The 9,061-nt window shown below is 37.6% G+C and overlaps 1 non-coding gene across 1 annotated transcript; it reads left to right on the top strand.

Moving 5' to 3' along the window:
- The first annotated feature begins 328 nt into the window (after positions 1-328).
- On the top strand, positions 329-436 carry LOC148563459 (small nucleolar RNA R71). Its single transcript, XR_015885063.1, has one exon. It is a non-coding gene; the product is annotated as a small nucleolar RNA R71 (small nucleolar RNA).
- Positions 437-9,061: the final 8,625 nt, after the last annotated feature.

Genomic DNA, 9,061 nt, shown 5'->3' with positions numbered 1-9,061 from the left:
ATGCCTCTTGAGTACTGTTGGATGCAGCTTGCATTCCATGCAGAATCTGAGAGATCATATTGACTTGCTGAGTCAATATTTTATTCTGAGCCAATATGGCATTCAGAGTATCAACCTCAAGAACTCCCTTCTTCATAGGCGTCCCATTACTCACAGGATTCCTTTCAGAAGTGTACATGAACTGGTTATTAGCAACCATGTCAATGAGTTCTTGAGCTTCTTCAGGCGTTTTCTTTAGGTGAATGGATCCACCTGCAGAAGTGTCCAGTGACATCTTTGATAGCTCAGATAAACCATCATAGAATATATCCAGGATGGTCCATTCTGAAAGCATGTCAGAAGGACACTTTTTGGTCAACTGTTTGTATCTTTCCCAAGCTTCATAGAGAGATTCACCTTCTTTCTGTCTGAAGGTTTGAACATCAGCTCTAAGCTTGCTCAGCTTTTGAGGAGGAAAGTACTTGGCTAAGAAAGCCGTGACCAGCTTATCCCAAGAGTTCAGGCTGTCTTTGGGTTGAGAATCCAACCATAATCTAGCTCTGTCTCTTACAGCAAAAGGGAAAAGCATGAGCCTGTAGACTTCAGGATCTACTCCATTAGTCTTAACAGTATCACATATCTGCAAGAATTCAGTTAAAAACTGAAAAAGATCTTCAGATGGAAGTCCATGAAACTTGCAGTTCTGCTGCATCAGAGAAACTAACTGAGGTTTCAGCTCAAAGTTGTTTGCTCCAATGGTAGGAATGGAGATGCTTCTTCCATGTAAATTGGAATTAGGTGCAGTGAAGTCACCAAGCATCTTCCTTGCATTGTTGTTGGGTTCGGCTGCCATCTCCTTTACTTGTTCGAAATTTTCAATCAAGTTGTCTCTGGATTGTTGTAATTTAGCTTCTCTTAATTTTCTCTTCAGAGTCCTTTCAGGTTCTGGATCAGCTTCAACAAGAATGCCTTTTCTCTGTCCCTGCTCATAAGAAAGAGAAGAGAAAAAGAAAAGAAGAGGAATCCTCTATGTCACAGTAAAGAGGATCCTTATTGTTAGTAGAAGAAAAGAAGAAGAAATTCGAACACAGATAGAAGAGGGGGTTCGAATTTGGTGATGATGTGAGGAAGAGATGTTAGTTAATGAATGAATAAATAGAATAGGATGAGAGAGAAGGAGGGAATTTTCGAAAATTATTTTTGAAAAGGAGTTAGTGCTTTTTGAAAATTGGTTTTTTTGAAAATTTGTTAGTATTTTTCGAAAATTTTTGAAATCAAAAATAAAAATAAAAATAATTAGTTAATTAAAAAGAAATTTTTGAAAAAGAGGGAAGATATTTTCGAAAATTAGAAAGAGAGAATTAGTTAGGTGGTTTTGAAAAAGTTAAGAAACAAACAAAAAGTTAGTTAGTTAGTTGAAACAAACTTTGAAAAAGTAAGAAGTTAGGAAGTTAGAAAAGATATTTTGAAAAGATATTTTTGAAAAAAGATAAGATAAGAAGATATTTTTGAAAAGATATGATTGAAATTAGTTTTGAAAAAGATTTGATTTTTAAAATCTCAATTAATGACTTGATTCACAAGAAATCACAAGATATGATTCTAGAATTTAAAGTTTGAATCTTTCTTAACAAGCAAGTAACAAACTTCAAATTTTTGAATCAAAACATTAATTGATTGTGTTATTTTCGAAAATTTGATTAAAAAAAAGAAAAATATTTTTGAAAAATATTTTTGGAATTTTCGAAAATAACTAATAATTTTGAAAAAGATTTGATTTTTGAAAAAGATTTTGAAAAAGATAAGATTTTCAAATTTTGAAAATTTGATTTGACTCATAAGAAACAACTTGATTTTAAAAATTTTTGAAAAAGTCAACCCAAATTTTCGAATTTGATGAGAGAAAAAGGGAAAGATATTTTTTTGATTTTTGAATTTTTATGATGCAAGAGAAAAACACTAAAATGATGCAATGCATGAAATTTTTAGATCAAAACATGTGATGCATGCAAGAATGCTATGAATGTCAAGATGAACACCAAGAATACTTTGAATGTCAAGATGAACATCAAGAACATATTTTTAAAAAATTTTTGATGCAAAGAAAACATGTAAGACACCAAACTTAGAATTCTTTAATGCTTAGACACTAAGAATTCAAGAATGCATATGATAAACATGAAAAGACACAAAACAAAAAATCATCAAGATCAAATAAGAAGACTTACCAAGAACAACTTGAAGATCATGAAGAACACTATGAATGCATGATATTTTCGAAAAAAATGCAGGATGCATATGCAATTGACACCAAACTTATAACATGACTCAAGACTCAAACAAGAAACAGAGAAATATTTTTGATTTTTTTGATTTTCTAATTTTTTTTGGATTTTTTTCGAAAATTTTATGAAAAAGAAAAATAAGGATTCCAAAATTTTTAATATGAATTCCAGGAATCTTGCATTCTTAGTCTAAAACTTCAGTCCAGGAATTAGACATGGCTCACTAGCCAGCCAAGCTTCAGCATGTGATTCAGACATGACATGCTTGACATGCCCTACAGTCGTATAAAGTGATGGTTGGAAGCCTCAGTCCAAACGAATTTAGACATGGCTTTACAGCCAGCCAGGCTTCACATGCTTCATGAAACACTAGAATTCATTCTTAAAAATTCTGAATAAATTTTTGAAAACATTTTTTTTTCAAAAACAGATGAGAGATTTTTGAAATTATTTTTGAAAATTTTTTGAAAAGAAAACAAAAAGAAAATTACCTAATCTGAGCAACAAGATGAGCCGTCAGTTGTCCAAACTCGAACAATCCCCGGCAACGGCGCCAAAAACTTGGTGCACGAAATTGTGATGTCCAGGCTCAAACAATCCCCGGCAACGTGAGCAACTTGGTGCTCTGATCTCAATACATAATTGTCACAACTTCGATACAACTAACCAGCAAGTGCACTGGGTCGTCCAAGTAATACCTTACGTGAGTAAGGGTCGAATCCCACGGAGATTGTTGGTATGAAGCAAGCTATGGTCACCTTGTAAATCTCAGTCAGGCAGATATAAAGTGATAATGGTGTTTTCGAATATTAATTAATAAGATAGGGATAGAGGTACTTATGTAAATCATTGGTAGGAATTTCAGATAAGCGAATGGAGATACTTTTCGTTCCTCTGAACCTCTGCTTTCCTGCTATCTTCATCCAATCAGTCTTACTCCCTTCCATGGCTGGCTGTATGCAAGGGCATCACCGTTGTCAGTGGCTACATCCCCTCCTCTCAGTGAATAATATGCTCACGCACCCTGTCACGGCACGGCTATTCATCTGTCGGTTCTCGATCATGCTGGAATAGGATTCACCCTCCTTTTGCGTCTGTCACTAACGCCCAGCACTCGCGAGTTTGAAGCTCGTCACAGTCATTCAATCATTGAATCCTACTCAGAATACCACAGACAAGGTTTAGACCTTCCGGATTCTCTTGAATGCCGCCATCATTCTAGCTTACGCCACGAAGATTCTGGTTAGGAGATCTAAGAGATACTCATTCTAGCTTAATTCATGTAGAACAGAAGTGTTTGTTAGGCACGCGTTCATAAGGGAGAATGGTGATGAGCGTCACACATAATCATCACCTTCATCACGTTCTTGGGTGCGAATGGATATCTTAGAAGCGAAATAAGAAGAATTGAATAGAAAATAGTAGTACTTTGCATTAATCTTTGAGGAACAGCAGAGCTCCACACCTTAATCTATGGAGTGTAGAAACTCCACCGTATGAAAATACATAAGTGAAGGTCCAGGCATGGCCGAGATGGCCAGCCCCCTAAACGAGATCACAGGATCAAAATACAATCCAGGATCCAAAGATAATCCAAAGATGGTCCAAAAGACTAGTAAAAGGTCCTATTTATAATAAACTAGCTACTAGGGTTTACATGAGTAAGTAATTGATGTACAAATCCACTTCCGGGGCCCACTTGGTGTGTGCTTGGGCTTGGGCTTGAGTGTTACACGTGTAGAGGTCCTTTGTGGAGTTGAACGCCAGTTTCTGTGCCAGTTTGGGCGTTCAACTCTGGTTTTGGATCCTTTTCTGGCGCTGGACGCCAGATTTGGGTAGAAGGCTGGCGTTGAACGCCAGTTTACGTCGTCAATTCTTGGCCAAAGTATGGACTATTATATATTGCTGGAAAGTCCTGGATGTCTACTTTCCAACGCAATTGAAAGCGCGCTATTTCGAGTTCTGTAGCTCCAGAAAATCCACTTTGAGTGCAGGGAGGTCAGAATCCAACAGCATCAGCAGTCCTTCTTCAACCTCTGAATCTGATTTCTGCTCAAGTCCCTCAATTTCAGCCAGAAAATACCTGAAATCACAGAAAAACACACAAACTCATAGTAAAGTCCAGAAATGTGAATTTAACATAAAAACTAATGAAAACATCCCTAAAAGTAACTAGATCCTACTAAAAACATACTAAAAACAATGCCAAAAAGCGTATAAATTATCCGCTCATCAGAACAAAAGGGATTAAATAGGCTCAAATTTAGCTAACAATGGTTGATAAAAGGTAGGCTATTTGGGTAAGTGAGCTAAATAAAATGATAGCATCAATCATATAAATGTATGTATACATGGAATAATGGACATATAGAATCAAACAAATCAAAGATCATAATCATAGAAAGAGAACAATGCACACAAGACTGAAAATAAGTGGTTATAAGATGTAACCACACAATTGGGCTCAAAACTCACTTGCTTGTGTTCTTAGCTCAAAAATCATGTTCCAAAATACATTCTTCAAGAAAGTTCAACACAATTTTTTTTTTCAAATTGGTAGGGTGCCCTAAAAATAGTTTCTTGGAAAAGAAATCATCACCCTAACAAAGTAGTCCTAACATAAAAAGAAGTGGTAAAATATGTACAATTTCTAACTAGCATGCAACCTATCATGCAATGCAACAACTAACTAACAAAGAAAATCAAGGATTGGTGTTGAAAAAGAAAATTGTTACCCATGGAGATCAGTCGGACGACCTCTCCACACTTAGAAATTTGCACCGTCCTCGGTGCATGTAAAGAAGAGCAAGGTGGACGGATTGCTACAATTGATGAGCTCCTTCAAAAGGTTGTACGGATGAACTTGTTCGTTGCCCCATTTGAAGCTTCCTCATTCCTTTCCTTCTTGGTGGCCAACCTAAAAGGAAAGAGAAAGAAGGATAATTAAGCCTATAACAAAGATATCAAAGCAAATAGAACATAGGCGGGGGCTAATGCCAAATAAGAGTGAGGTTCTCACTACATGTTAGCTACGCATGTAAGTGAGAGAACAATATAGGCAAAGGGTATATCAATTAATACTTGATGCAAGAGAAAAGACAAAGCATGGGTACATGACATGAAGAGTATGTTGCATCAAGCTTAATCAACTAGTGACACAAACAAGATTAGTGATAAGCATGAGAGCATTTGGTCCCATCCTAACTCAATGATAATAAGGTACAAAAATAAGGGATCATGAGTTGGGAAGGACTAAAGCATTAATCTTGTGTGTAGAGCAAATATTACAATTAATATCAAACAAGTCACAAAGCACCAAGATTAACCAAGAAATTATCAACAATTGAATATAAGAATCCAACACCATTATTAAAATAAGAACTTAGAAAAGAAAACAAGAACAAGCTATAAAAACAAAATTAAAATGCAATAAATGAAAATAAGTAAATGCAATAAAAGAAATTGGAAGAAAAGAAATTTTTTTTTAATTTTTTTTTTACCGGCGCGGACGTGTCATGCACGCTTCCGCGCCGATGCACAGTTTGGCTAACGGACACGTACGCGCCAGGTGCGCGCACGCGTGGGTTGCAGGCACAGGATAGGCACAAACTGGGTATAACTCTCTGGGACATGTACCATGAGGGTAGGTGATGCCATCGGCGCGCACGCGCACAGCGTGCGTGCGCGCGCATTACGCAATTAGCTTCAAGGGCGCATACGCGCCAGGTGCGTGCACGCGCGGGTGGTTTTGTGCCTCAGGCATGGTGCTGGTGCAGTGTAGGCGCAACTCTCGGGTCAATGTATGGAGGGGTGAGATTTTTGCATCCACGCATCCGCGTACATGGCGCGTCCGCGTGAATGGTCGAAAATGCTTAAGGCGCGCGTACGCTCCAGGTGCGCGCACGCGCGGGTTGGTGCTCTGTTTTTTCAAAATTTCTCCAAGTTCTTGCACCAAACCAAGCATTCCAAACCTCCAAATAGCTACCCAAACACCTTAAAACCTTATTGGGCATACTAAACTACCAAATAAACTCAACAAACTTAACAAAACATGAAATTAAACTAATTACCAATATGTACAAAAGGGAAAAATGAAAAGAATTTACCATGGTGGGGTGTCTCCCACCTAGCACTTTTAGTTTAAGTCCTTAAGTTGGACATTTGGGAAGCTCCTTGTCATGGTGGCTTATGCTTGTATCCATCCTTGAACCTCCAAAAATGCTTGCTCCTCAAATGGTTGTCAGAATTTCCAACCATCCTCACCAAGCTTGGGGGAAGTTCTTCCCAAGATATGAGCTCCCAAAATTGGTCTTCATGTTGTGATCCGGGATCCCATATCTTATTTTTACACCCATCGTCTAGTTGATCATCATGATTCCAATTGGGTGGTAGGCACATAGAATTCTCAAAGAAGCCTCCAAACAATTTCCTAGACCCATACAATTTAGCTCCACACCAAACCTTGCAATCACACTTTGAGCAAGCAACCATCATGAACTTAGAGTGATGCTTCCAACCACTACACAACTCTCTCTTACTCTTAACTCCACAAAGAGCTCTAAGTTGACCATCATTTTCAATCAAACCATATTCAAGTGGGAAAGTGAAGCTTAGGATAGAAATTTTACCTACTTGAATATTGTATTGGATGGTGACTTAGGAAGGGATGTCTCCAATGGTCTTGCAAGTTCCACTCCCTTGTGCTCTTCTTTGATTATTTCTACCTTTTCACAAGCTTCTTCAATTTCAACCTCTTCCTCTTGGTAGCTTCCTTCCAATTCAATCTCTTCTTTATTGCTTACCAAGGGCATGGGAGGTGAGGTATCTTCTTCCTTACCCTCTATGTCAAACTCAATTGGAGAGAATTCAATTATACATAAGAATTCTTCAATGATTGAATCCATCTCTTGGTCAACCTCTTCAAAGGCTTCAACCACTTCTTCCGGCTCAATTGTCTTAACTTTCTCCTCTTGTTGCACTCCTTACTTCAACTCCTCTTCTTCACCTTGAAGTTCTAAACTCACTCCCTCACTATGCTCCTTGGGTGCTTCTCCACATTCGTCAATGGGAGTGCCTTGGTTGCTTAGGCTTAGTCGAGAGGAGGCCATATTGCTAACGGCTTCCACTAGGATAACCATCTTGGCTCCTAGCTCTCTAAACTTCTTTTCATCCTCCTCTTGTCGCCTTAAGATATGAGATTCAAGATCTCTCAATTCCAACATGGAGGCTTTATCGGAGGGCGATGGTGGAAGAGAGGGTTCATTGTTTGAGGGGAATGCATTATAGTTGGAAGGTGGTTCATTTTGGTAAGGGTATGAAGTTGGTGTATATTAAGGTGGTTTTTAAGAGTAATTGTGTTGGGATTGTGGTGGTTCTATGTATGGTTCATATGGCTCATAAGGTGGTTGGTAGGGTGGATAAGGGTTGGGGTCATATGGGGGTGTTTGGTGGTAGGGGGCTTGTGAGTAAGGTGGTTCAAAGTCATGTTGAGGGGGTGGTTCATAGGCATATGGTGGTGGTTGTTGACAATCACAATAAGGGTCACCACATCCATTAGATTGATATGCATTAGGATGAGAATTATACCCATAAGAAACCGGAGGTTGTGGTTGCCAAGAAGGTTGATCAATCCCTTGAGGCTCCTCCCATCTTTGATTGTTCCATCCTTGGTGCACATCTTCATTATAGCTCCCATTTCCTACAACATAATTTGAACCAAACTCATAGCCAAAGTGATGAGAATTCATAGTGGCAAGAGAAAATAAAATAAATACTAATAAGAACTAATAAAAACTAACTCCTAAAACAAGCAAAAACTAGCAAAGAAGCATATTAACATATATACAATAGCCAATAACATACACCATTGCAACTCCCCGGCAACGGCGCCATTTTGATGAGCGAACTTTTGTGTGGTCTAGAATTCCACTAATGAATGATCAATTCTCGTTGCAAGTATAGTTCTAAACCAACAAACAATTCCCACATCAAAAATATTAGTTTTGTCACATGTACAAACCCCAAATAAGAATTAACCGAAGTATTTGAACTCCGGATCGTCTCACAAGGAATTGTAATGAAGTGCTCAATTATTGGCTATGAAAATGCAAGGGGGTTTGATTTTGATGATTGACAAGAAAATATAAAAGCAAGAAAGTAAAATAACAAGAACTAATAGAAGAAATAGAAAGATACTCTTGGCTAGAAATAGGTAATTGAAATCACCATCCTTGTCTACAAACCATACATTGACAATTATGAGAGGCCAACCTATTAAGTCTACTTCCAAAGCCTTAAGTACGTAATATCTACTCCTAGGCTTGAAGTACGTCAAATAGGTTTGATCACATCAACCCATAAGTCCCAACCTACCTACTAATTAGATTAGTAGTGGTTTGGCGTCAATGAGTATCAAATTGATCACCAAGGGTTCTCAAATCACCAATTCAATGAGATCCAATGACTCAAGGTCACTCAATTCCCTTAGCCTAGGCCAAGAGCAAAGGAAACTACTCAAAAACTAGTTAAAGCATTTTAACAAACACCTAGAGTGCAAGAAAAGTAAACATCATCAAATGCAAGAATTAGTAAAACCCATAACTATCATAAGCAAGAAATCAACAATAACAATGAAGATGAACATAGAAGAGCATGGAAACATAAAATTGCATTAAAGAAAAATAAGATCCAACAATTGTTCATAAACATAAAAGAGAGCAAAACAATAAATTAACAAGAGAAACTAAGAAGATTAAGACAATAGAACATTAAAATATCAAGAGAGTTGAAATCAAAAT

This window comes from Arachis ipaensis, chromosome B5 (assembly GCF_059453495.1).
Source record: "Arachis ipaensis isolate K30076 ecotype BB chromosome B5, ASM5945349v1, whole genome shotgun sequence".
NCBI lineage: Eukaryota > Viridiplantae > Streptophyta > Magnoliopsida > Fabales > Fabaceae > Arachis > Arachis ipaensis.
The sequence above is the reverse complement of the archived record's forward strand: the minus strand, read 5'-3'. Positions and strand labels throughout refer to the sequence as shown.